General features: G+C 45.6%; 1 long non-coding RNA gene across 2 annotated transcripts; it reads left to right on the top strand.

The window, feature by feature from the left end:
* Nucleotides 1–449: 449 nt before the first annotated feature.
* On the top strand, nt 450–16864 carry LOC103659088. 2 transcript variants are annotated; one of them, XR_005838253.1, is made up of 7 exons: nt 450–4386; nt 4515–4664; nt 4749–4825; nt 5423–5489; nt 5698–5847; nt 15368–15476; nt 16094–16864. It is a non-coding gene; the product is annotated as an uncharacterized LOC103659088 (long non-coding RNA). The 2 variants fall into 2 exon arrangements; XR_567387.2 differs by having other exon boundaries at nt 15368–16864.
* The last annotated feature ends 10154 nt before the right edge of the window (nt 16865–27018 follow it).

Consider the following 27018-nt stretch of genomic DNA (forward strand, 5'->3'; position numbering starts at 1 on the left):
ATTTAGGATTTTGTTGATCATGGAAATTTTCTAGATAAAAGATCAGAAATTACAAAACTGCCTTTCAGAGGTTATGCCAATTCCAAAATATTATCTCTGGACAAGCTCTGATATGCTAATAAATGTCCTCTGTTCCAAATTATACAGGTAATATGTGAACACAGCAGTGAGACACCTCCAAGGACATGGTAATAAGATACCCCCAGAGATTTAAACTAATTAAGTCAGCATGTGGTGAGGTGAGCCCCAGTGTTTCCTAGGTACACTGTGGTTTTTAAGTGATACTAACTCACTGAGGAAAGAAAATGTGAACAGAAATAGTCGATTTGCCAAGAATTTGGAGAAACAGAATATGACAGTGTAAGTGCAGTGTTATCCGTGGAGGGGAGGTGCTGAATCCAAGATGTGAGCAGTTTAGTGACCAGAAATGTTCTCTTCTTCAGGTAGTATCAGTTTATCAAGACTTGCTGTGGCTTGGGAAGAGCATACCTTGAGACTCCCCACTTTGGGCTCTAATTACAAGCTTAACTGAACCACTTTCTGATTTGCTAGTATGACCTCCAGGCTATCATTCAGGAAAGGGAGGGACTCTGGATGAGAGCGCCAGAATTCCATTCTACGCATAGCAAATTCAGAGAAGCTTTCTCATTTATACGTTAGCCTTGTGTGAATTTAGTTTGTATAGTTCGGCCCCCAAGTCTGTCAATTTAGTCTGTGAGTTCTGAACATTCTGAAAAATACCATTTCTGACCCTTTAGGACAAAGAACCAAAGCCCAGACACTGTACTGTGCAAACTTCACCCTTGGGGGCTTCTCCGTAGCAGGTGTTCCCTTACTAACAGTCTCTGTCTTGCTGAGACTGTAACTCAGACTTCGTCACAGACATCCTGGGCAATTATGCTAAGGGGTAGGACAAACCCTGACATACTTGGGACATAGAAAGTAGCAACTGGGCAGGAAGAAGAAAGAAACCATTTTATCACAGCATCTTACTGCAAGGCAGCAATAGCTCTTGGGTCAAGATGATAGATCGCCAGTTGGATAGTATCGGGTCTAGAAAGCGTACTTCACACTGCTCTCTTATTCATCCATGAACACACACTAGAATAGTTATTTGCTCTGTGTAGAAAATTACCGCAAAAGGTAGCAGCTTAATACAGTGAACATTCATTATCTTACATGGTTTCTGCAGATCGAATCTAGGAGTGGCTCAGCTGGTGGTTCTGGCTCAGTGTGCCTCATGTTTCTCTCCAGCAGTCAGTCAGACCTGCAGTCCTCTGAAGATTTGACTGGGGTTGGCTGGTCCACTTACAAGATGACTGCCTCACAGCGCTGTTGGCAGGAGGTCTCCATTCTATACCATGTGAGCCTCTCCGCTGGGCTGTTGGGTGTCCTCGTGACCTGGCAGCTGGCTTCCCTCAGCTTCCTTCAGATCCAAGCGAGGAAGGACCTTGTCTCTGAAGTTATCACCATCACTCCACTTCATTTTATTTATTTATTTTTAAAGATTTTATTTATTTATTTGAGAGAGAGCATGCACAAGCATGAGGGAGGGACAGAGGGAGAGGGACAAGAAGACTCTCCGCTGAGCAGGGAGCCCGGTGCAGGGTTCGACGTCAGGACCTCGAGATTATGACCTGAGCTGAAGGCAGACACTTAATTGATTGAGCCACCCAAGCATCCCTTCATTTTATTTCTTACAAGAAAGTCACTAAGTCTTTCTCATACTCAAGGGGAAGGGGATTATGCTCCACCTTTTGAAGGGAAGAGCATCTAAGAATTCAGGTTCATATTCTAAAGTCACACATGTCCGTTTATGCCTGGGGTCCTCGCTAGCTCCACATTGGGGAAGACGGGTTCAGGAAGAACTTCTCTTTATTAATGGGGATGGCACATGACATTATCAGAGGTCTTTGTCATAACCTTTTCCAAACACCATCTTTTTAGAAATTTAGATGACTTGTCCCTACGTATATATCTCATTAAGCATAGGTTTAACTTCTCTAGGCTAAGTAGAAATTATTATTAATAAAGATCCCGAAGGGTCAGAATGTTGAATAAGAGAGTGTCACACTCTACGAACTGAGACAGCCAGGTGCCTCCACAAAAACTATTCTTAATATATACTTAGTAAACTCACCAATGTTTTTTAAATTTGCATTTATTTATTAAATGTATAGAAGCTACTACATGTCAGGCACTGTTACAAGCAGTTTACGTATAACTGATTGATTACACATGAAGTCATTTAGTTCTCTAAACAGGTAAGTAATATTACCACCATTTCACAGATGTGGAAATCGAGGCACAGACAGGCTAAGTGACTGTCCCAAGGTCTCTGGCTAGTAAATGGCATTTGGCTCCAGAGTTCATGATCTTAACCCCATTCAGCACTGCCCTTTAGAGATTCCATAATACATTGGGCTTCCTACATGCTGGTTAGGAAAGCAGCTGAGGATTTGCCTTGCTTATTAGTCTTTGTTATTTTTAAAGTTCTTAAGCAGCGTGAGACAAAACAATAGGAAAACTTAGTAAGAATTACTGGTCTTTCCTCTGAATTCAGGAAGAATACTAGAAGAGGGGGATGCCTGGCCGGTTCAGTTGGTAGAATATACGACTCTTGATCTCTGGGTTGTGAGTTCAAGCTCCACATTGGGTGTAGAGATTACTTAAAAATAAAATCTTAAAAAAAAAAAAAGAATTACTAAAAGATGGTCCTCATGTTAAGGCTATATGTCGTTCCGTCCAAAACTTTAAAGTGGTTCTGCTTATTATTAACTAACTGGTGGTAAATCGTGGTGGTGTTTTGTTGTTTTTACTTCTAAAATAATACAATTTCATTTTAGGTCCTTAGGGGGTGGGGAGGAAATACTTCTAATCCCGTGGCCCACCCTCAAGCCCCACTGCTTTTTTCATTTTGGTGGCTAGTTCTTAGTGTGCGGTCCAACCATTAATGAAGGGGATGAGGATCTTTCAGACACCTGACTCTTAAAGCTGTAGACCTGCTGTTTTATCACAAGAGGGCACTAGGAAACAGGATCGCTCTCCCCCTAGTGATTAGCAAATTGGTTCTCTTGGAGAATTTTATTATCCTTAGTAATCTGACCCATAGTAAGGCTACTTTAGATTTCGATTTTTTTTTTTTTTTGGTTGTCAGATGATTCTTTATTGAAATATTTTCCTTTCTAGTTTTTAACGAGCTGGGCATTCCACTGCACCACTGTTGATATCATCTGTGATATCATGAGGGGGGCGGCCATCAACGTTGCAGCCCACGGACTGGGTGGTTCCAGAGAGTTCTCTGGCTCAAAAGAGCGGTGCCGCATCTGTTGGGCAGCATTGACAATCACATCAAAAGTACTATTTCCACTGTGCTTAGTGTTTTTTCTGCTTCTTTCTGTCTCTCGGTGGTTCCTTGAGGGCTTTGATAATCTGGGCAGGGGCAGAAGGTACCACTTCAATCCAGGCCTGTCTGTTCTGCACATCAGTTTCACGGTAATCCTCAGACCCTTCCAATCACCTGTTGCCTTGGTGATGTCATCACCAACATTTTTTGGAGAAAGACCCAGGGAGCCGATCGTGCCAGGACAGACGTGGACTCAACTTGCCCACTGGTTCCCCTCACGTATGCAACTTTGATCTCACTGGGGTCAAACTTAGGCAGCATGGCGGAGGCGGCTGATGTTGGGTGAACCCAGATTCGGGACAACCACAGACAGTTACACCTTGGCCTCCTCTGAGCTGAAAGCCAAAAGCTAGACTTCAATATTTTCTTAAACATAAATGAGGAACAGTTCCTTTCTTGCCTTCAAGGAGAGATATTTTAATATTTTGGAGCATTCACCAAGAGCAGACCCAGTGACCCTGAACACCTCCAACAGCAGGCTCACACATTATGCCCTCCCCCAGAGAAGCCTTGCTGGCCCTACCGGAAGCTCTGTAAAGAAAGGTTTGCTCAAATCCTATTCATTAGCATTCCTCCCAAAAGAGTTCATAACTTCATATAAATTTAAATGCTGTTTCTGAATTTAGATTTTCTGTTTCTAAAACCGACTCCGCCTTCCTGCGGCTCAGACCTTTGAACCATCTCTGTTCTGTGTGGAAAACATTCCGAAGGCTGAGGCCCACGCAATTTTTACGACTAATAAGTAGGCTAGTCCCTGATGGGCTAATCACTTCTTCCTGAGTTGTATGCTTTCCAGAAGTCAGTCATTTGTTCCCAAACTTGTTTATGCAAGTTGTACTTCGTAATTACATAATTTAATTCAATATTACCCAAAGCAGATGAAGAGGAGCGTGAAGAGGGTTGTGGTCTCTATGAAAATAAGTTGAATGCTTGGGAAGACCTGACAAAGACCTATCGGATATCAGGACTTATCTCTAAAGGTAGGTCTGTATCACGTCTCAAGAAAAACTGCTGTGGAATTAGGTATGGGTGAAACAAACCTGTAAGTTTGGGTGGAGAAAAGGGTTGTCAAAATCCAGCGGAATTCTGCCCTCCGTTTTCTCCACAGGTGTCTTGAGTCCTCACTCCACTGAAACTAAAATTGACGGCACTATTGCTCGTGGTAACGCATGGCTTACGTACTGCCCCCATCCATAGACCCCACTCCAAGAAAAGGCCTTTTAGCCCGATATCAAAGGAATGATGGATGAATAGACTTGTATGTTTTTAATTAAAAATAACATTTTAAGGATTTCTATTATAATTTTGTGATTGCCTGCTCTAACCGACTGTTCTCTTTAAGTGACCAGCTGTAGATCCTGGCTGCCTGGGGAAGAGAGCTGCTACCATAGACTTCCACGAGCTACCAACCGCACATAGGTAGGGGAACGCTTGCTAGTGATTTGTACGTACTGTCAACTAATAACCTCATTTTTAGAAAGATTACACCTGGAAGCCCTTATCTCTGGGTTAAATGCACTTGATTTTTAATACAGCGGGTTTTTAGAATTCAGTTACCTATAATATATCTAGGTCTATTAGCTGAAAGAATGGTTTCAGGTCTTTCAGCTTATCCCATAACTGTGCCTCAGATATGTTTTCGTTTCACTTAAGGCTGACTGGCACAATTGTGGACGTGTGGTATATATTGCTTAAATGCGTAGAGCCCAGAAGGGAAGTGTTTGACTTGTATTTACCCCTGTGGTTAGTGAACCTCGGCCATCAGGCTCAATATATTTTATAACTGGAAAAAGAATAATCTACACTTGATCCCATATGATAATCTTTACATTTGACTTTATTGTAATGCGGTAAGAAAAATTGGAAAGCTCTTTACTGAGTTACAGATAAATTGTTAAATTTCTCGTTTGTGCCAGATGACAGAAAATGCCTTTGAGTTTTGAATATTGAAATATGAAGGGGGAAACCTCATGCTGTAAATGGTATTTTGCTAAAGTTAGCTTCCTCTTTCTGCAGTATATTAGGGCCTCTTCCCTGTATTTCGTGTCTTGCCGAAAAGAAGAGCCGTATTACTGGACCCAGGGTAAGTGCCCATCCCCGCCTTCCGCTTCCTCAGCGGATTCTCAAATTTGATTCAGCTGTCCGTCCAGCCCACAGGTGGACCTGAATCAGCCCATGCCGATGAGTGTTTGGCCTTCCCCTGGTCTACAGATAGGCCGATAACTTAAATTTGCCTAATGCAAGCTCAGGAAGGAACTTATCCTTGAGGGAGATTTTCCTTCTATCACCAGATGTGACTAGGGGAGCATGCTGCCTATTTGCTGCTGGCAGCCCCCTTACGTCCCTGAGGCGAGGCCGCAGAATGGCAGTATGGAAAAGATAGGCGCCTCAAGACATGGCTGAACTTAACCTTAGAGCCGACCTAACTCTGGACTTCTCAGGTGAGATAATATGTTTTCCCCCATCTCAGCAAGCGTGAGCTGGGCTTTCTGTTACTTACAGAGATGTCATACCCTAACTGATACAGAATATCAAAATTTTCCAAGAAATTTTGCCTCAATTCGTAAGTGACCTGCTTTGCTGATGTACTTAGTACGTGCCTGGTCTGTTGAGCGATCCAGCTGCCGCGGGGCTGGCAAATTGAAGAGGGCGAGCGCGCGCACACGGGGAAGCCAGATAAAAGGGGTCGTTAACGAGAGCTGGTGGCTTTGCGATGGACTGTTAAAGATAGGGGCCGATGGAAAAATTACAGAGCCGTTGAGGAGGTAAAATTGACAGGATTCAGGGATGGACTAAATATCGGGGGCAGGGAGTAACAAGGTGGCAAGCAAGACCCAGGGTTTCTATTGTGTAAGGAGATGAACGGTGGTCCACTCACTGAGCTCTAGAGAGCACAGGAAGAAGACAGCGTTTGATATTAAAGAACAAGAATTTGATGTTGGGGACATTGATTTTGAGATGCCTTTGAGACATCCAAATTTAGATTTTTCTACAGCAGCTCAAGACATAATTTATCCTGTTAAAATGGACAATTTGGGGGATTTTGATACATTCACAGAGCTATGCAATCATCCTTACTACTTTCTTTTTTAAACATTTTTATCACTCCAAAAAGAAAACTCCATGCCCGTGAGCAGTTATTTCTCATTCCTTCTTCCTCCTAACCCTGCCAACCACCAATCTACTCCCAGTATCTGGATTTGCCTGTTCTGGACAAGCAACTCATCACATAAAATGGATCTTCAGTAAACTTACTGGCTGATTTCTCGTCAGAGATCATGGAGCTTTTTCCTCTTCCAGGGATGGCATCTGTAGGCATTCAGGATGACCCCACATTTGACGTGCTATCGTAGGCTGTCCTATGATACAGCCTTTAGCAAAACTAGGCTGTCCCAAACCCTTGGTAGTAGAATCATGTAACTTTATACCTAGAAGGTTGGGAAAGCACCAGAATCCGCACAGGGTGTGTGCCCAAGCCAGTTCGAGGACTTCATGCTGTGAGACCTACAGTTCTTAGGACGTTGTCTAAAATGAAAAAACACGTCAGCAGGACATGTGGTGGTTCCATGTGTGCTAAGTTTGCTCATGACGGGATCAAGCATGCTTTCCTTACTGAGGAGCAGGAAGTTGTCGTGAAAATGTTGAAGGTACAAGCACAGAGTTAGCTAAATAAAAAAATGGAAGTTTTTTTGAATAATAAAAGAAATTTTTAAAAAGTCATGGAGGCTAGAAGGCATTAGGGTGGTGGGTTGGTTTATTATTTATTTATTTATTTTTCAGATTTTATTTTAAAGTAATCTCCACACCCAGGGTGGGGCTCAAACTCACAACCCCGAGATCAAGAGTCGCAAGTTCCTCTCACCGAGGCAGCCAGGTACCCCTAGGGTGATGTAGTCAAAGTCCTGAAAAAAAATTGTCAGCCAATTGAAAACAGATGCTCACAAACAGATATTTGTACACCAGTGTTCACAGCAGCATTATTCACAATAGCCAAAAGGTAGAAACAACCCAAGTATCCGTTTACAGAAGAATGGATAAAAAAAACTATGTATTCTGTCTGTACAGTGGAATATTATTTGGCCATAAAAAAGAATGAAGTATGGATCCATCCTCCAACATGGATGAACCTTGAAACATGCTGAAGTAAAAGAAGCCAGACCCAAAAGGCCACATGCTGTATGATTCCATTCATCTGATGTGTCAAGAATAGGCAAGCCTGCAGAGACAGAAAGTGGACTAGTGGTTGGCAGGTGGTGAAGAGAAGGGCAATTGGGAATTCAAAGCTTCCTTTTAGGATAAAGGAAATATTCTGGAATTGAACAGGGATGATGGTTGCACAGCAGTGTGACTATTACTAAAAATCACTGAATTGTACACTAAAATGTTTAAGATTGTGAATTATGTTACATGAAATTTATCTAAATACAAAAATTGTCTACATCAGAATTGGGAAAGGATGATGAGACTGTTTCCCAATATCTAAAATAAAAGGACAAAACTGAACGCATTGCTGGCTCCAGTAAGGGAGAAATGTGTTTGTCAGGCATGGTCTCCAGAAACAGAGCAGACTGCTGATCTCATGTAGGGTTTTCGAGAAGTGTGGAATTCATGGATTGGCGCGCTTTCAGAAGTGTGAGTGGGTTGACATCATCGGTGGAAGTGTGGTTGCTCGGGTGAGACCTGTGGATTGGCTGGTGCTCGGGTGCATTTTTATTGGAGCGGGTCCATCCTAATTTATTGGCTGATTTTCATAAGCAAGAGCCAACACCAGTTGGTTTGCAAAAGCATGTTCACTTCAGCTAGTTGTCACGGATAGATTGAAGAGACTTCAAACCAGTTCTTGGTGGCTCCTTGTTACCATGGCTACAGAACTATCAGTCTTTCCCTAAGTTTGTAGGATCCTTTTTATTCTCACACCAACCTCTTCACTTCTGTAACCTCTTCCTTTGCTTTCTCTCAGGCTCTGATCAATGAGAGGGAGAGGGCAGGAGTCTCCTTCCCTACTGTCTCTTTACTGTGCTTCTTTACTCATGTATTTATTCAACAAATTGTCTTATGGGATACAGAGGAGGAGAATAATACAGTCCCTGTCTCAGAGTCTGGAGATGGAACCCAGCTACACAGTGGATTCCAGTTCAGTGAGGAGGAATACCCAGGGAAGCCCGAAGGGGTCACTCGTTCTGTCTAAGAGAGGGAGGGAGTTTCACAAAGAGTACAGCCTTGAATGGACCTCGACCCTGACTCAGTCCTGGCCCTTACTCAATCAGTGTAAGTATGCAGGACAAGTCAGGAGAAAAGGCCTTGCAAGAGAAGCGAGTTCACAGTATATTGTGACTCAATTTCTATGTCAGTTCATCTAGATAATAAATTAATATTTATTATCTTGTGCTAGGCATTTTCCCAAGTGCTTTAAATGGAATATCTTACTAAAACCTCAAAAAAACCGTATGATTAGATACCGCTGTTGACCTCATTTGCCAATGAGGAAATTTAGTCTCAAAGGACTAGAGAACTTGCCCAAGGTTATGTGGTAAGTAGTAGAGACTGGATTCAAATACAGTCTGACTTGTAGCTACTTGGGCCCTTCGATAAATTACAAGTTCAATAGAGGGAAGAAAAGCCTGGCCTACAGAAGAGGGTGTTTGATTTCAATGTGAAGTACCCTTAATCCACCTTAATAAGACTTTATGTTTGGTGTACAGATCATGACTTGCATTCAAAAAAGTATTTTAAAATTATGAAAAAGTATTTTGATACCATATATATCCCATGATTTAGCAGATGGTAATAACTTCATTGAGTAATTCTGATTGAGCCATCAAGTTAAAGGAACTAAAATTTATAGAGAAAACTGGTTTCCTCCTTTAGAAAGAAGCTCATAACCTAAAGGGGTGACACAATGAGAATGACAGGTACCTATGTACATTTATTAAGGCTCAAATCAAAACACTGATTACCTAAGTATTTACCCTGTGGTACACAGATCATATGCAAAATGTGGGGTTTTTTTCCCCTAAAGAGAAGGTCCGTAACTTCCATCAGCTTCTTAAAGAATTCTAACTGCTACCACTCCCCAAAAGCTAAGAATGACTGCTCTAAAATTTTCAGCAGAGAGAAATGACTAATACGTTCTTAATGTTGCTTCCATTTACATTTCTTTCTCAGTGTTAATTACTGGTCAGGTTATGTACTTTGCTAGTCAAGGCTTTCTGGGTCACAAGGTAAAGACATCACTTCAAACTAGTTGAAGCAAAAAGGCTCTTATGGAAGGCTCTCGAGATGGCTAGTGGAATCCAAGGACATCAAGCAGAGCTGGGATCCACGTAGGACTGGACCATGAAGCCAGCAGTCAGCCTCCCTTGCTCAAGTTCCCTCATATTATCCACTCTGTTCGTCTCAGCAAATGGGCAATCACTGCTTATGTGTGCACATGACCCACTACAGTTGCCCTCACTCCCTGGTTTACGGGTCCTCTGTTCACTGACCTGCTGGAATGACTCCCTAACATCTCACAATCCCAATTCAGAACTCTCAGGATGGAGACTCTGCTCAACCCATTGCTAGTCTCATCAACCATAGCCAGGAAGGCCCATGTGACTGCAGCTGCTGGGCTGACCACGGGCAACTTCTGTACAGGGGAACAGTGGCTGAGGGACACCCCATCTGTGTCTCCTGTTCACTCAACTGAAAATGAATTTGCTTGTCTGGATGCCTGGATTGGGGGGACTATTCATTTATGATAGCCTCTAGAATCTGGAAATATTCTCTTTTCCTATGGAGATGATAATTAAGAGAGAAGACTTTACATAAACAATGATCTTACTTTTATTTATTTTTTTTTAAGATTTTAATTATTTGACAGAGAGAAAGAGGCAGAGCACAAGTAGGGGAAGCAGAAGAGGGAGAAGCAGGCTCCCCACTGAGCAGGGAGCCCAATGCAGGTCTTGATCCCGGGATCCTGGGATCATGACCTGAGCTTAAGGCAGATCGTTAACCCACCGAGCCACCCAGGCGCCCCGATCTTACTTTTAGATCAGAATCTCCATTATGTTGATTTACGTCTCTTACCTTTACTGCAGTCCAAGCCTTGAGGAATTTGTGTCACTTCCCATATTACAGTTTCAGATCCTGGTCACCATCACTACCACTGCCACCTTGCCGTCCACCCACTCCCACACACATTTAGCTAAAAAGACAGATGCCTTCCTGAATATTCAGCTTAAAAGTTGTCATGGTTGGGGCACCTGGATGGTTCAGTTGGTTAAGCCTTCAGCTCAGGTCATGATCCCAGGGTGCTGGGATTGAGCCCTGAGTCGGGCTTTGTGCCCAGCGGGGAGCCTGCTTCTCCCTTTCGCTCTACTGTTCCCCCTGCTTGTGCTCTCGCTCTCTCTCAGATAAATAAAAGCTTTAAAAAGAAAAAAAGTTGTCATGAGTGATCTATTGGTTAATATCAGTCATCTGAAGAGGTGAACCCCAACCTGTAGTGCCCCATATATATTTTATTTCACAAATCCTTTCCCATTTCCAGAGTGCTGTGAGATCTGCGCTTTTCTGAAAAATGAAATTGAATGAATATTGCGTTAAGAATTAACTTCGACTATTTTCCAGTTCCCATTAAGCTAGTAAGTGACATGGAAACCTCAGTGGGGAATCCTGTTCAAATGGATGCACCCAGGAGACCCACACTCTGTTATCCACTATTCATAGTAGCGGGTGGCTGCAGACACTCCCTTCAGCTTCAGTGATTCTAGTCCAGAGCCCTGTTTGTCATGGACGTCGCAGGAGAGATACCCAGATGAATGAGAAAGTCTGTGGCAACCATCAGCTCAATGGTCCTCAACCTTGGCTGCACATCAGCTCTGCATGCCAGACTTCACAGTCCCTGAAAAATTTAAAAGCTTCCCAGCTGACACATACCCTCAAGGTTGAAGACTATTAATTGCATGTGATGGGATTTTTCAGGCAAAAATGTGTGGTATAAATTGCAGAATAAGGCTAGGATTTTTTTTTCCAGATTTCAGTTTCATGATAAATAGGTCTCATTTAGTACATGAAATTTAGAAGAAAGAAAAGCGAAAGGAAACATTTACAGCCTCAACATAAAGAGACACCGCTGCTGCCGTTCTATTATATTTTCTACTAGTGTTTTACCTATCCATATTTTTGCATAACTAAGGCCCCGGTGTAAATATGCAAGACTGCTCGGCTTTATTTTGTACTACTTGACATTACAACGGAGGCATTTTCCAGGCAGTACAGGTAGAGGGGTGCCTGGGGGTGGCTCAGTCATTAAGCGTCTACTTTCAGTTCAGGTCGTGGTCCCAGGGTCCTGGGATCGAGCCCCGCATCAAGCCCCCTGCTCAGAGGGAAGCCTGCTTCTCCCTCTCCCACACCCCCTGCTTGTGTTCCCTCTCTCGCTGTCTCTCTCTCTGTCCAATAAATAAATAAAATCTTTTAAGAAAAAGAAAAGAAGAAGTGAAAATCCTTCCATTGCCTTAAGGTCCATCCTTCCCACCCACTCTTACCCCTGCTGGGTGAAAACAGTACCTCACCAGAACAAACATTAAAACACAAAAACATCAAGTCTGGATTATGGGTTTTACCTTAGAGCCTTACTAGATTAGGGCTCTTAATAACAAAGCCCCCATTTAGCGACTTTGAACTGCCTTCCTCTTCAGACTCTCAGGACCATTTGCTCTGTTGTGTATTTCTGATAAACCTTGCTTGAAGGCTCTGGACCTTCACGAGAGCATCTGTAGTCCACAACACTGATTTCTAAGCAATGACCCAACTGTCGGTCTCCTCCCTACTTCTCCAAAGCCTCCCCCAAAGGCAGTGTGCCTGTGCTAAATAATGGACTATCCCCTCCAGAGGGAGCAGCCACCCCGACGGAACAGCACCCAGGTGAAGGCAGGGAGCAGCCAGCTGGCGGTGGCTTTTCCTGCCCTTCAGTGGACGTGTTCATTATCCCTCTGAGGTTTCTGACGGCCCCCTCAGAATCAGCTTGCCAAGGGCCGGAGTCCTTGTCAGTGGGCAACTGTCCTCCTCTCTGAAAATCTAAATTCTTTCTGAACAGTTCATATTTCAGTTGGGTCATTGTGCAAAAGTATTCTGCAGGAATTGCGGAGGGCTCGTCAGGGCGTGGTGAAGCAGCTTAAAGACGTGATCACACATACACTATACGCACACACGTAAATTGTTCAGGAAGTACAAGTGTAAAGATTATGTGTCCCTTATGATCCCCAGGGGTGTGGAAATGACAAAGCCTCCCTCAGGAAGCCCTACCAGCGGATACTCAGTAAGAGAAGGAAGACCTTTGCCCCTACAGGGCCCAAATCAAGACTTTCCAATTTTGTTTGCATAAAATACCACTGTTTACAAAGCAAACATTAGCAGAATAATTTAACAAGAATGGCTGTTTCTGCCTTCCAGGTAAACCATTGATTTCTTTAGAGCTGAAAACAAACTAAAGCCTTCACAATTAATTACTCTTTAGAAACAAATCGTTCCCAAACTGTATGCAGAATGCTGCCTCTTGCCAAAAGAAATTTGAAGTGGGTTAAGATAAAGAACGGGTATGCATCAAGATGAACAGAAAAGAAAGGAACAGAGCAAGCCGGGAAGTGAGGAGAAGCAGATGTGCTGACCCTGAGAAGTAGCTGGTGACTACCGTGATGGGTCCTCAGATTCGGCTTTGAGAGCAGCTATGCAAAGCAGAAAATAGAGAACCCGGAACAACAGAGGGGCTAATAGACGGTAGTTAATGTTATAATTCGTAGTATTACATTTCTCAAATACCCATGTTATTTCACCCCATGAAGTTGAAGCTACATTGATTTTTCAGACTTTCATATTGTAACGAGACAACCCTGGATCAGAATCTTCTAGAACATTCCGGCACCAAGCACTACTGGACTGTGTGTGCACTTACTCTTCTAACTCAGAATCATTTGAGTCTTGTTTTAGGAAATAAAAAAGAATGATTAAATTAGCAATGTGCTTTTGCCGTATGTCTAGCTGCTTCAACTCTGACTGGAAAGTTTGAGGCGATAAGGTCTCCAGTATTTTGGCCTGAAAAACATCTCCATGATTCTTGGGAGCCATGACAAATAAGAAAGAGTAAGTGACATTGTTCTCATCACATGTAATAGACGGTTTCAACAAGAAGACTCAAAATATATTTCTAGTGCAGGTCAGGGAGACTGGAGAATCTAACCAGACAGAATTCTCCTATTATCCCTCTTTGGGATCTGAGATCCCTGCCCTCAAGAGCCCACTTGTATAGCCCAAGGCCCAGTGCAGTCCCTGAGAGTCGCCCAGAAATGGCACAGGTGTGGGGTTCTGGAGTGAGAGTCCCACGTCTATGGCAGACGGCGGTGGGCGCCAGTGGCACAATTGCAGACCTTAGGCACAAGGAAATGAATGAGAACCAAAACTATCCAGAACAAAAATGACCCTACTGGTTCAAGTTCAGGCCAGGAAAAAAAAAATTTTTTTTAACAAGGGGAATAAGTCGTCAAAATAAAATTGTCGAAATGAGACTTCACAGATTTCCTCGTATACACAGCCTCCTTTGAGCCTGAGTGTTGGATGTTCCTCAATCTCTATAATGATCCAATTCTCATCAGAAGCTATCATCAACTATTATTATTTAGCCATTCTGCCTTAATGAGATTAAGAAGATGTGGGGTAAGGGCAGTGAGGGCAGATGGAATATATTCTATTTTCTGAATTGATAAGAGGAAAGGGCAGAATGTGGACATGATCGATTGCTATCATTAATCAAATAAAAATACTAATTTCCTAAAAAGAAAAATTGTGGGTTAAATGCCTCTTCTTGAAAAATCTGCATTTGGCCCCAGTCCACCAAAAGGATTGTAATTTTCTTGGATTTATTTCAGGCTAATAACTAACCTATGTCGCTTTATGCATGGTTAAAAACTTCTAAAATCAACCTCCTGTCCATTAGGATTTTTATTAAACCAAAGAAATAAGCATGCTAATATATGTACATATTAATATATGTATTGTTTCAGTGTGATTATGAAAAGTAGAAAGAAAACGGTTTGACTTGCAGAACCATTACGTCATTGTTAAGTTCTCCAACCCCATTCCATCACATTCCACTTTAAAAATCTTCAGAGCTAATTACAAAACATCATACGTGTATTAAAAAGTCTGTTGGCACCTAGGATAGAATTCTAACAGATGTGATTCGCTCGTGCTGTGTTGGAGGTGGAGAAACTCTTCGTGACACTATGACGTACTGTTGTTTATTCGTTTGGTTAAGTAAAATTTCCAGCTGACACCTGGTAGCCATTAGAGGTGCTTAACCATGAAGATCGCAGCCGGCTTGCCAGGATGAGAACATGCAATGCGGTTCTTCCGAAAGCAAAGGCCTACTTTCTCCCCTGAGCTGCTGAGCGTTGGGACTTTCAGCAATCAGCACAACACCCAATCTCTCAACCAACAAGCAGCAGATTCTTAACAAGCTTTTTTTTCTTATTTTTCTCCTGGAATGTTGCTACCACAAGATCAAAGCCACACTCGGAATTATCTTTGCATGGTATCTACACTGAGATAGTTTTTCTCAGTGCAAACAAGGAAGAATGGCGTTGGCGCAGTGGTCCAAAAGCTCTTCCCCCACAGATGAGTGAAGGGAAATTGTAAGACCCTTCTTTCTTTACCTCTGATCGCAGCGGCCTGAGCCCCCAGAGGTCAAGGCGGCGCCTCCGTTGGAGCCATGAGCAGCGGGCCAAGCGCTGGATCTGGACTGAGAGAAGTTAGCACACGGGCACAGGAGTCCAGATGTAACTGCCTGACTTGCAGTGCGCCCACCTCCTGCCCAATTCCCCCGCTCCCACCGGGCAAGGTTCCCCTCACGGGCTTTCCTTGCCCCTAAACAGCCCGGTCCATCATGTGGCAGATTCCTAGTCTCTGCTCTCTCCTTGTCCTCTTCAGGTCTCATTTCCACTGCCACCCCTCCCCAGCTGCTCCCTGAATGCTGATGTTCCTGTCCTGGGCCCTCCTTGGGAGATTTCCGCTGCGCCCCCAGCTTCAAGTGGCTCTGGTATGCTAATTATTTGCAGCCTGGATTTCCAGCCCATCCATCTCCTGATAGGCAAGCTCCAGCTGCTTTCTAGAGAGCTCCCCCTCGACGTCCTTCCAGCATTGCATTCGTCCTGTGCTCTCATCCAGAGGGTCTCCCAGAAATGTGTCATGTGGGAGTCTGGAGAGAGTCCCACTTATACCCCAGACAGTGGTTGGCACCAACGGCACAATTGCAGACCTGAGAAGAACTAGCAGATTCCATCTGGGCACAAAGAACAAACCTCCCTTTGTATATGCCCTCCTTTAGCTCTTCTCTTGCCTTCTGCCACATCTTTAGGCGATTCCATTCTTAGATTCGTTTGAGATGATACCAGAAGGCAGTTTATAAAAGCGTTAGCTCTCCTCAGGTATCCTGGCACAGTGCGTGGTAGGCACCTATTTTCCCAAACCAGCAAGCTCTCTATCAGACTTGACTCCTCGTACCGTCAGTACCCAGCTCAGCACAGTTCTACATCCTAAGTGTCTCTAGACATGTCCCTTTCCCTGCATCCCTCTGCCTAAAGCAGGCTTCATGGGCTTTATCCTCTAACAGCTTCCAGATTGGTTCTCAACATGTCCTCTCTCTCGTCCATCTAGTTGCCTTCCTAAAACACGAAATACACCAGGCCAGCACACATTTGATGACTTCTGGTTGCTTGTAAGTACAGCCCAATTCGGTGCCGGGTGCCCCAGGGCCTTTGCAATCAGCCCTCGAGCCAACTTACCAGCTGCCTCTCCCTACTGCTCCCCAAGGACGCAGGCCTTCAGCCACCCCTAACTTCTCCCCGGCCCCAGCACCATTCCCGCCCATGCCACACTGGTCACACTGTCCCCTCAGCTGTCTCTTCAGCTCTGAATGCCCTTGTCTTTGCCTGTCAAACACCCACTTAATTAAAAACCCAGTTCAGACACAAGCACTCCCGACTTCCTTGGACACAGCAGCTGTCCCCTGTGCTCGCCTGGGCCTGTGGACCTATGTTGTGGAGGACAGGGCTGGGCTGTTCTCTTGCTCATCCACATACCAGCCCCACTCCGTAGTGCGATGCGTGGGCAGATCAGGGCCTTAAAAATGCCTGTTATGGGGGGGGGGGCGGCGCCTGGGTGGCTCAGTCAGCTAAGCGTCTGCCTTCGGCTCGGGTCGTGATCTCAGGGTCCTGGGGCTCCCATGTCGGGCTTTCTGCTCAGCTGGGGGTCTGCTTCACCCTCTCCCCTCTGCTGTTTCCCCTGCTTATGCTCTCTTTCTGTCAAATAAATAAATAAAATCTTTTTTTAAAAATGCCTGTTGGTTTTGATTAAACCAGAATAAGAGCTGAAAAGTCCCAGATCCATTTGCTAACCATCTCATTACGTTTTAACTACTCCTCTCCCCACCACAGATACTATTTAAATGAGAGTCTAATCAGATGGATATTTATTGAAACGACTTCTAGAAGCAAAGAACAAGCTCTTATAAAGAAACTCACAGTGGAAGCCTGTTTCTGAGGTAACAGGAGTCCCCCACCAAGTGGGCACGGGGTCTTCACCTGGACAACTTCGAGCCCTGCAGGAGAGGGAGGAGGAAACATGTTTCCATTAGAAGAAAAAGAAATGTTGTTGCGAGGCGCCTGGCTGCCTCTGTCCTTAGAGTGTGCGACTCTTGATCTCAGGGCTGGGAGTTCAGGTCCCACGTTGGGTGTAGAGATTACTTAAAAATAAAATCTTAAAAAAAAAAAAAAAAGAAAGAAATGGTGTAAAACCTCCCAAAGCTGGGACTCCTGTCCCCCTAGCAGCATAGCCTAACCCCTCACAGGTGTCAGTTAAGCTGACAGCAGTCACTGGGCTGAGTGAACTGCAAAGTGCAAGTGAAACTCTGCAGTGGTCAGACAAAGACCCTCAAAGTGGGAGGCAGGGGTGGGCTGCTTCTGCCAACTCCCTGACTTGGCTTCTTCCCCTCTGCCCATCCCCACTTCCCAGGTGTTTGAGGAGAGCCCTTCAGAAGACTGGGTGGGCTCCTGGCCAGGAGCTGCTGGGGAAAGGCTGGCAAGGGTAGAGAGGAGGCTGTGAGGAGGAGATGGAAGTGTCTGTTGGGTTTGGGATAGCAGGATGGTGTGGAGCCTTCTCTCCTTCCTCCCTCCCCACTGGAATTTGAGCCCTGATTGCCTCTCTCTTGGACTGTTTTCCCTGAAGACCAACCTCAGCATCCCACCGACACCCCTGCCCCCCCCATCATTCTGGTCTCCAGGCTGCCACCAGAGCAGTGTCGCCAATGGGCTAATGTAACCATGTCTTTCCCCTGCTTCTCAGGGCTCCATTCCATTACAGGATTAACCTGAGGGGTTGCCTGACCTACACACGTAGACACCTATGAGGGGTTAGGCTATGCTTCAGCCAACATCCATGGGCCTCCAGTCCTAACCCCTGCTGGCTTCTCCTGCCTTGTCTCCTGACTTCCCCACCTCACAGCCCAGTTTATGGGGCTTTGCGTGGCCCCTGTTACCTCTGCGCCCTTGTTCATGCCTCCTCTTGGCTTGGAATCTTCCGAGGTTTAGGTCAGGTGTCTTGTCTTCAAGGAAAATATACACACAGACACACTGAGACACACACAGATACACATAGATGCATACATAGAAACACAGAGATAGACACACGCACACACACACACACACACACACACACACACACACACACTGGACTACACCACACTCCAGAACTTGTTGAAATCCCCTCTCTGGGCTCTCGCGGCATCTTCTCTGGACCTCTGCCACTGCACGGAGCAGCTTTTCCGGACAAATCTGTCCTCCTAGCTCAGTGACAAATCCCTCCAGGTCACAGACCATGCCCTTTGCAACTTGAACTCCACCCCGACCACACCCCCGCCTTTCCTCACATCCATTCTAGTTCATCGTGGGCCCTCAATAGAGGTTTACCGAATGGAACCTAACAACAGCGCTGAGGCGGGCCAGAGGGACTGGGAAGTGGAATGGCTTCTAAAGTGACCAGATCTGAAACTTTTTCTGCTCCGTAGAGGACTTGTAAGGAGATGCCTCTGGCCAGGGGCAGACTGCAACATATCATGGCGATTGATAGTAACGGCATCATCCTACCCTCAAGTTTTATCTTGCCCCTTAAAACACACAAAAACTGTGTACTCCTAAAACCCAGCCATCGGCTGTTGAATTCGAGGCCTTTCTGCAATTGGAGCTTTTGAGCAGAATAACCTGAATTGTACCACTTCTGGCAACAAGAGGAATCGGCCAGGAAATGCGCTTCAAACCTCGCTCAGCACTAACTTCATCCCCCATTCATCTCCTGTTCCAAAACCCTTTGAAGGCAGAAGCTGTGTCCGCTTATTCTTCGTATTCCCCATGGTTCCTCGCAGAACGTGGTCGCGTATGGATGGCAAAGCCCTGGGGAAGATGGCATAGAATGGACGTGGACCCTTTGGGTTTCCTCGAGGAAAAAAAATCACATGTAACTTGGAAATTTCATAGAACCTTCAGAAGTACATGCCACCGCCCACGTGCATTGCGGGAACTCAGCCGTGACCCTGCTCGCTCCACGGCGGTCCGCACACCCGTGTGGGCCACTCACCGGTCACATCAGAGTCAGGAGCACAGGCATCTGGTCGGAATCCCAGTTCTGTCACGCACCAGCTGTCCACCCTGGGCTGACCTCTTGAGCCTCCGTGCCCTCACGCGTCGAGAGAAAAATAGCATGGACCTCACAGGGAGGGTGTCAAGGACCTAGGTCGGTGCTGGGCATGTGGGATGTGGTCTATTTCTTTATTTCGAAGATTTTATTTTTAAGTACTCTCTACACCCAACGCGGGGCTTGAACTTACAACCTGGAGATCAAGACTCATGTTCTTTTTTTTAATATAACAAAACTTGGTAAAAAGTAGTATTTCAAACTGCACAGTCACTAGAAGTCCGCCGTTACCAGAAATGCACAGTCTTCTCGGCGGACCCAGCCCTCTTCAGCCTGTGCCTGATGTGTTGGGGCATCTCTGTTTTCCGCAGGCTTCTTCCCACCCCTGCCTGGGTGCCTTCCCTCCCTTCTCGGCAGGGGCCTTTTCAGGCTTGCGCTCTGTCTTCGGAGGAGCAGGTTTAGCAGAGAGCCTTGCGGATCTCTGCGGCTCAGCCTTCACCTTGGCTTTATTTCCTTCAGCTCCCCTGTAGCTCCTCTCTTGGGCGTGGTAGCCGTGGCGGCGGGATGTAGGTGCTGGACCCGGGGATGCAGCGGGGCACGGGCTTTGGCCCGTCCGGGGGTCGTTCTCGCCTCTTCACGCTGCTCCAAGGCTCATGTTCTACCAGCTGAGCCAGCCAGGTGCCCCAGGGATACGGTCTGCTTCTTTGTTTTTATTGTCATGTGTGTCCTCAGTAAATTTGAAATGACAGCAGAAATTCTAAATTAGAGAATGCTACTGAAGGGCTAGCGGGTCTGGCAGTTTGGGGAGGTATAATGGGAGAAATCACATCTGAATATAGGTATAGACGAAAAACAAATTAGTAAAGCAACTTGTTAAAACCTAAGACCGACATTGAGGCAGGACTTTTTTTGGCCAAACAGCAGGTGGGGAGGAGAGCGTCTAGGCTCAGCCCCCCATGTGAAATAGGAGAGGGAGGATGTTTTGGAATGTTAACAGAGGGTCAGTTCCCAACCGTCATTTAGGTTCTAGGTGGCAGCGGGTTCCCATCTGGAGAGGAGGAAGCAGCCCAGAAATCCAGGCATCTGGTGATCCTGAGTCTGGATCTAAGATGCCCTGTCCAGAATTCCAGCTCCTGAGAAGAGAGATCAGCAAGAACCACTCAGAAGCCCTGTCCCGTGGTGATGGCGCTCTGGGGGCTTCTTCTGAGGCTCTGGATGCCCCCCTCCCCCACCCCATGGGATTGGCTACCAAGCACAGCTGGGATCAAGATGGGAACCCAGGGTCAGGATCCCTAAACCCCACAGGAAGGGGGGGATTGCTAAAACTCTTTACTTACTGCCTGAGCACTGGCTCAGGAACCTGCATTGCAGGCTAGGGTCAGTGAAGTCTGTGGTCCCAGCTATGAGCAGTTGATGGAGAAAGAGTCAGGAACATGGGGTGGAAGCCACACATCCTGAATCAAATAGGTTGAATTACCGATTGTCATTCTGGTCATTGTTTTTCTTCCCATGTGTGTCTTTGTGCGTGCAGATGGGCACATACTGTTAACTTGCAGATATTTTTATAATAATAATATCACCCAGCACATAAGGCATTTAAATGCTAGAAAGGGAGGTGATTGTTATGCCCATTTAACAGATGAAACCCTAGCAATGTTATAAATGCTATCACATAGTTAATAAGTGGCAGATCGGGGACTGGAGAAAGGAATCCTCTTCAAAGGACAAATCGATAAAGAAAATGTGGCATATATACAATGGAATATTATTCAGCCATAAAAAGAAGGGAATCCTGTCATTTGCAACAACAGGGATGAACCAGGAGGACATTATGTTAAGTGAAATAAGCCAGTCACAAAAGGACAAATACTATTGTTCTCGCTTATATGTGGAATCTGGAAAAGTTAAACTCATAGAACCAGAGAGCAGAATGGGGTTGCCAGGGGCTGCGGGTGGGGACATGGGGAGATGATAGGTTTATGAACTTTCAGTTGTAAAATGAGCAAGTCTGGGAATCTACTGTGCAGCATGGTGATTGTAGTTAATAATACTGTGCTGTGTACTTGACCTTGGCTAAGAAGGTAAATCTCCTTGTTCTCACCACACACACACAAGTGGTAACTATGTGAATGAGGGATGTGTTAATTAACTTGATTGCGGTGATCATTTCATGATGTATACATGCAGTATTTCAAACCATCACGTGGACGCCTTTAAAAAATCACATTGTGCAACCTAAATATATACAATTTTATTTGTCAATCATACCTCCATAAACCTGGAAAAGGAAAGAGACATTTAAAAAAAAGAGGGGAACCTGGGTGGTCCAGAGGGTTAAGCATCTGACTCTCGATTTCAGCTCAGGTCATGATCTCAGAGCCATGAGACTGGGCCCCATGTCAGGTTCCACGCTCAGTGCAGAGTCTGCCTGAAGATTCTCTCCCTCTCCCTCTCCCTCTGCCCCTACTCTCTCTCTCTCTCTCTCGAATATATAAATCTTCAAAAAAAAAAAAAAGAGAGTCCTGATTCCCATGTGGTGTCCCTCCCACTACTCCAGCCTAACCACTATCTATTTGGAGGCTATTTGCAACTATTTTTAAATCCCAGCCTGCTGTCCTGTGAACTTGATCAGTTGACCCTGAGGCCAGCTCATTCTCCCCCTGCTTCGCCTCCCCTCCCCTCACACCCCTGCCTCTCTGGGGTTTGTTTATACTAAGAGCCACTAAAGGCTCCCTTCCTTCAGCTACTTTGAGTTGGGTTGCAGTCACTTGCATATGAGGAATACTGACTAATCCGTAAATAGAGAACTGGGTAGGTTCGGGGCAGAGACCATGCAAGGTGTGGGAAGGCTGCGTCTCCGGCCTCACACCGCAACACAGTCGGTGTTCGAGAGGGATCGGGAACAAACGGCAGGGAGGCAAGCACTGAGCCTTCTTGAGGGGGCAGAGGTGGCCCTGCCTCCGGAGCTGCGCTGGGCTCAGTGTCACGGCCAGGTTCTCTGAGTGAGTCCCAGCTGTGTCTGCCGTCAGGTTGCCATGAGGCTGGGAGGGGCAACCCTACTATCCCATCTTCCCGTTGCCACACATTGTCTGCAATGAACTTGGCCGCCACACTCCACACACTTGAGGCGATCCCAGGGAGTCGTGATTTCTTGCAGCCCAAAGTGCCTCATACACTTTATGTCCTAACAACTGCAAGCTACAGATGGGCATCCGGGTCTTACAAATGGGATCAAGGTTCAGGGAGGTCAGGCATCGTACTAGCAGGCAGCAAACGACAGTCTTCATCAAAGCCTTCTTCAGGTGCCACACTGCTGCCTTCATTCCCTCCGTTCAGAATGATTTCTCCTTTCCTCTCCCGCTGCCCCTTCTTCATCATCAGGAATGGCGCGGGGCCGATAAGCATTTTAGGGAGTAGACCTCATTCTTGGAGAAAGGAGTAGGAAGAGAGGTCCGCGTAGCAGGGACACATCCATCTACAGCATTGCCCGGCTTCCCGGGGCACCGGTGCCCGTGCAGCCAGATCCCCTCAATGCGCACGGCCCTGAGTCCCTCCCGTAGGTTTATCCCGATCCTGCTTCTGAGCCACCCCCAGCCTGCCCCCTGATGCGCCATCCCTCAGCTCAGTCGGACTTGGTTCATTCCCAGCTTCTGCTTGCAGCACTCGGCTTCTCGGTGAGTCAGGAGAGCACTCACCCCCAGAGGCTCCGAAATCTGATGGGAGGTTCCAGGCTGGTCTCCTCACTGCTCTGCTTGGAGCTCAGCCCCAGCCGGGGCAGCTGTTCTGCAAGTCTGAAGCATGCTCCCTCATTTCTTCCAGCTGGTCAGCTGTCCCCATCTGCTGTGTCTCGGCCGAAGTCCCCCCTAATGATGCCAACCCCACAGCTTCTCTTCCTCACTTCATGCCAGAAGCTACCTTTACCAGGCACTGGGACACGTTGATTTTCTTTTCTGTAATTACTCATCCCTCTATTGTTCCTGATTGTGCAATATTTTCATCTATTGAATCTCTTTAAAGACTAAGGGCTACACGGTAGCAAGATTACATCACATAGTTCTTTTATAAACCCTTAGATATCTTAGGACAGAAATTCAGCCCATAGGAAGTGCTCAACAATTAACCCTCACAAATCTATATGCACATATGAAGGGGGATCGAAGCAAACCAGATCTAGAGAGATACATAGCCAGTCTGTGACTCGGGGGGAAAAAATGGATTTGAGTGCCTACCATATTTTAGTAACTGAGCTACTTTGGAAGAGAAAAGAATACAAAATGAGAATACATTACCGTCTCTGCTGTCTCTGCTGCACAGTCTACTGGGGGAGGAGCAGAAACCAGTGATGTAGTGTAATGTAATAAATGCAATGATGAAACTTACTACAACAGTATGCAGTGCACACAGAGGACAAAGTCACTGTTATGCCTGAGAGAATGTGAGAAGACTTCACGGAACACATGATTTGGGTCTTGAAGCATGAATAAAAGTTTGCCAATCACGACTGAAAGATTGCTTTCTCTGGAAGTTATGGTCATATATCCGTATGGACACCAACCCATCTGCCCAGCCATTTCATTCATTCATTCATTCATTCATTCATTCATTTTTGTTTGTTTGTTTATTTATTTATTTATTAACGATTATTTATTTGACAGAGAGAGACAGCAAGAGAGGGAACACAGCAGGGGGAGCGGGAGGGGGAGAAGCAGGCTCTCCGCTGGGCAGGGAGCCTGTTTCAGAGCTCGGTCCCAGGACCCTGGGATCATAACCGGGCAGACACTTGAAGACTGAGCCACCCAGTCGTCCCTATTTTTTTTTTTGAAAGATTTTATTTATTTATTTGAGAGAGAGAGAGAGAGCACACAAATGGGTGGGGGGGAAGGGACAGAGGGAGAGGGAGAAGCAGGCTCCCCACTGAGCAGGGAGCCCAACATGGGGCTTAATCCCAGGACCCCAGGATCATGACCTGAGCCGAAGACAGACGCTTCACTGACAGAGCCACCCAGGCGCCCCAAAAAGATTTTATTTTTAAGCAATCTCTACACCCAATGTGGGGCTCAAACTCACAACCTGAGATTAAGAGTCATGTGCTCCACCCCCTGAGCCCGCCAGGCGCCCCGGTCCAGCCATTTTAATGCTGAACCAAGAGCTGGGGCAATGTGAGGGTTCTAGCAGAACATCCCTATGGGACCAGTGCCCTGGGACTTCCGTGTGATCTACAGCCTTTGTTTCAGTGTAACATCTTCCAAGGCAACTTAAAATACTTTACCCAGATTGACATTGAATCCCCTTCTCTGCACCCAATTAAAACAAAATAATGATAACGGCCTTATTAGATCTAAAATAAACCCTGATTAGAAACAGCCTGTTTAAAAATCAATAAACTTTTCTTAATCCCTGCAGTGGAAAAAGAGAGAGGCTCCTCTCTGCCTTCCCTAAAAAGTCAGTATTTATACAAAGCATGACGTTGCCGGATTCAGAGACGTAGAGGGGCCTGGGCTTCCACCCGGCCGCCTGCACCCTCTGAGTCCTGCATGACTTATTTGGCTAGAATTAATCTCAGCTCCAGGCTTGCTTACATTTTTGGGTTACCCTTTCGCCTGGAATGCATCTCAGTGTTCTCATTAGTGCTGTCTTCCCAGCCCTGGCCCTCACTTTCCTTTTGTTGCTGTTACTTTCTGTCCTGCCATTAGTAATCTTGACTGCTCCCAGCACGCAGCCAGGCCCTGGTGTGTTCCCCATCACGCTGACACTCTCTGTTCCCATGCCAGACAAGGCCCGGACCCCTCCCTCCCTCCCCTGTCCCCATCCCCACTGCGGAGCTTCCTGGCTATTTACAGTCTGACTTTTTGTTAATTCTTTTTCTAATTCAAAAATGTATTTTCTACTTTTTATAGAAGGCTATAAAGAAAAATATTAAGAGAACCCACATAATCCACACTCAGAATCAAGCACTGTTCTTTTTCTAGCGTAATCCTCATGGAAAATATATTTTTTGTACGTTTCATTAAAAAAGCAATTCATCTTTTGATGTGATGGAATGAGGATGGCAATTAACTTCTGTGTGTCTTTTTCCCAAAAACTGAAAACCCCAATCTAATGGGGGAAAAAAATCAGAGAACCCCAAACTGAGGGGTGCCCTATAAAATATCTGACCAGAAGTCCTCAAAACGGTCAAGGTCATCAAAACCGAGTCCGACAAAATGTTACAGTCTAGAGGAGCCTAAGAAGATGCGATCACTGAATGTAATCTAGTCTCCTAGATGGGATCCTGGAACGGAAAGGGGACATTACAAAACAACTTTCAAAATCCCATTAAAGAATGGACATTAGTTAATAATCATGTGTCCGTACTGGTTCATTATTTGTGACGAACGTAAGATGTTAGCAAATAGGGGAACCAGATACAGGATATATGAGAACTCTCTGTGTTATGCTTGCAGTTTGTATGTAGATCTAAACCTGTTTTTAAATTTAAAGTCTATTTTTTTCTTTAAAGTACATGATCGTGGGGAAAAGGAATTCAGACAGTGCAGAATTGTGTGAAATAAAAGGCAATCGCCCTCTGCGTCCATGTCTCCACCTCACAGCTGGCACCAGCCTTATTCTCTGCAAATGTCTCCTCTTTATTGCATAGTTGAGCTCACGCTGCCAATGTAATTTTGAATGCTGGCTTTTTTCGTTAGCCTTACAGCATAAGCCTCTCCCTGTGTCCTGAAGAACTCTTCTTAAAGACCATTTTATAGGTTGCGTAATATTCATTGCACTGTTTTCTTGCCTAAATTAGCTGTGATCTAGCCCTTATGTTTCCAGGAGATTTGCTTTCATTACCCGTGTCTTAGAATGTTTCCTCCTGCAAAGAACTGGTCCTCTGATTTCTCGAAGCAGCAAAACAGCAACATCTTCATCCACGCTCTCCCGGGACCTCCATAAAACTTGTTTAATATTTCAGCAGAGATAGAATTTAAAGCCTCTCTTTTCTTGATCACTTCCTTTACCTTTATTTCTCGTGTGTAGGGATTTATAATCCATCAGTGATAACCCAGGTGCTGTCATTGCCGATGGCTAGAATGTGTGATGTTTGAGCCTTCATGCACGAGATTGAATAATGTCCCCCCAAATTCATATCCACCCAGAACCTCAGAATAAGACCTTCTTTCCCAGCAGGTTCTTTGCAGATGTAATTCAGGAAAATGAGGTCATACTAGATTAGGGCGGGCCCCAAATCCAATGACTGGTGTCCTTCTAAGAAGGCCATGAGAAGGGGCGCCTGGGTGGCTCAGTCGTTAAGCATCTGCCTTTGGCTCAGGGTGTGATCCCAGGACCCTGGGATTGAGCCCCACATCAGGCTCTTCCGCTGGGAGCCTGCTTCTTCCTCTCCCACTCACCCTGCTTGTGTTCCCTCTCTCGCTGGCCATCTCTGTCAAACAAATAAATAAAATCTTAAAAAAAAAAAAAAAAAAAGGCCATAAGAAGACACAGAAACACCCAGAGAGAACGTCTGGAGAAGACACACACAGAAATTGGAGGAATGCATCTACAAGCCAACGAACATCAAGGATTACTTGCTGCCACAGAAGCTAGGAGAGAGGCATGGGACGGACTCTCCTTCAGAACCCCTAAGAAGGAACCAATTCTGCCAACACCTTAATTTGGGACTTCGCTCTCCAGAACCGTGAGACAATAAATTGCTGTTGTTGTAAGCCACCCAGTTTGTAGCGTTTTCTTATGGCAGCCCTTGTAAACTACAGACAGTGGGCTGTGGCCTCCGAGGAACCTGGGTCGAGCAGAGCTCTTGCGTGAGGAAAGGGGCTCTAGTTCTCACTGTGAGGGGCAATGAGGTGTCCAGGGGTATCCACCAAGACCGCATGAACGAGGCAGTGGGCAAAAGCCCA

The sequence above is a fragment of the Ursus maritimus genome, unplaced genomic scaffold, assembly GCF_017311325.1.
Source record: "Ursus maritimus isolate PB19 unplaced genomic scaffold, ASM1731132v1 scaffold_28, whole genome shotgun sequence".
Classification (NCBI taxonomy): domain Eukaryota; kingdom Metazoa; phylum Chordata; class Mammalia; order Carnivora; family Ursidae; genus Ursus; species Ursus maritimus.